The following is a 2,480-nucleotide window of genomic DNA, read 5'->3' as shown; positions in this document are numbered from 1 at the left end:
AATGCATGAGATGGACTGAACTTGCAACTACTAGGAGGTTCTACCTTGAAATAGTTACATTCTCTGAGATTTTGGATAGCATGAATAGATTAAAGGATGAGAAAATAAGATATACAAATCTGACTGCTCACTGGTATGACATAAATATTGAAAGAAGGAAAACAGTTCCTAAAATATCTCATAGCCTTCTGCACATAAGTGTGGTGACAACACACGCATGTACAAGACTCTACTAGATGCAACTTTCAGACTTCCTAGGACTCTATTGAACCTTAGACTCTGGTACCAAGTTTGTAACACCCCAATTTTCTGAAACGAAATGCTACACGATGCTCATGATCCCGAAGGACCACAAGCTAACCCACGACTGATATTTGTACCTGTATACTGCATAATATATCATAAAATGCAGAAACATGAACATAAAAGGCCATAAGGTTTGAACTGAATAAACGTCTAATAACAAAATATCTGAAAAGGTATAACAATACCAAAACAAGTCATAAATACTGAAAAATAATAAGATCTAAATATCTAAGCTGACATCTAGTCTGAAAGCCTCTAACTGAACTGAATAAGGAGTTGAAGGAACATGTCTCCAACTAACTCCATCTAGCAACTGAATGGTGAATGTAGCAATAATCATATTGTCTTCTAATAAGAAGTACTCACTAGAAACTCTGAACACTAGAATGCTATTACTGATCTGAAGCTCGTGCCTCTGAACCTATGGTGTAGCATAACAGAAAGCACCATAGCACAAATGTGTCGGTATGTTTTAATATACTGAGTATACGAGTGAGGAAGGCTAAATGCAAAGGGTTATATGCATGAACAATGCTAACTAATATGAACGAGAGAATACATATATGCATAAACAACTCTAACTGAACTTGTGATGATACTGACTACTGAGTCTGAATGCTGATGACATGACTTTACTGTTATGGAGGTACTGAATTGATTATTGACTATTTCTGACAGTTTAAATTATGAAGAAATGGTTTGAATGACTGTGTCTAATAGTTCTAAAATTGAATCCTAATAACGTGAGCTATGATAACTAATATCGTTGATATAACTATAATAATTGGACTAATCAATATAACCGATACTGAGAGACTGTATATGACAGTCTAACTTCTGATGGAACTATCTGATTTCCATTCTACTTGGAGTAACTAAATTTGAGATTAGTCCTATCTAGCGGGTGATCATGAGTATAGTGAAAATAAGGATGATTTGACTTAGTCTGAGATCAGTCCTATCTAGCAGGGGATCTTTAAATCTAATGATTCTGATACTGATTAATCATAGTTGAGATCAATCCTAGCTAATGGGTGATCTTGAAGTCTATTTACAATGATAAACATTGACTGTATCTAACAGTACTAAATCTGTACTACTAAGCTGAGCTGACTGTGTCTGAAAGCCCTGATTCTATAACTGAAACTGTGGGATGTGTTCATCTAACCAACATGCCCCAAGCAAAGCTGACTGGGGTCCAATATCTACCCTGACTGGAATGGTGTCAGTACCGCACCACTAGTAAAGACATCTGCTGTGGAGTCAGTCCTAATTTAGTAGGTGACTCCTGGGATCAGTCCTATACATATAAATGTGCTAACGGGTGACCCCTGAGTATGTCAGTCCTATCTAACGGGTGACATCTCGTACCTACGCTGGCAACATAGTTTTGGAACTTAAGGATTACTTCTAGGGATCTCAGTCCTATTCTAGCGCGTGACCCCCCATCTTAAGGTTCGCTCGGTGCTGAATCCTACTCCCATCTGAAAGACGCTGAACTAAATAACTGGACTGAACTAAATAACTTAACTGAATTGATTAGCTGAACTAATAGTAGTGGTATTGTTTAGCGGAGCTAAATAAAGTTTACTGAATTTCGATGACTAATGACATTTACTGAGTTCTAAGGACTGACTGAGAGTACTAAAATTACTGAGATCGCTAGGAATACTGTTGTTACTGAGATCACTGAGATTACTGAGTACTAAGGTTACTGAACTACTGAGACTGCTGAGATTTCTGAGTTTTCTTGAGTCACATGACTAACTGAATTCTATAGATTATGGCTTGACTGAGAGTATCGTGATAACATGACCTAGCACTAGGCACACATCTATATTATTTCAGGTATAAATACCCCCAGGAATCGATGGAAGGAAACTGACACACATGACTGACTTGAGTACATGACCAACATCAACAACCCATAATATCATAGCTTGGGGAATTCCATGAAGTGCATAGATATCATACATTTTGTACATAAGTTGTATTTGCAAGTAAGCATGGCATAATCTCATAAGACTAGTTTATGAACATCCCAACAACATTTACAAGACACAATATCAACATGAAAATCATTGGAATATGGGGGCATATCATGAATCCTTCACTTAGTCACAATTTTGCTATAATGAATAATTTCTAGTCTCTTAGATATTTTATCAAACACC

The sequence above is a fragment of the Capsicum annuum genome, chromosome 3 (assembly GCF_002878395.1).
Source record: "Capsicum annuum cultivar UCD-10X-F1 chromosome 3, UCD10Xv1.1, whole genome shotgun sequence".
NCBI lineage: Eukaryota > Viridiplantae > Streptophyta > Magnoliopsida > Solanales > Solanaceae > Capsicum > Capsicum annuum.
This window is presented reverse-complemented; position numbering follows the sequence as displayed.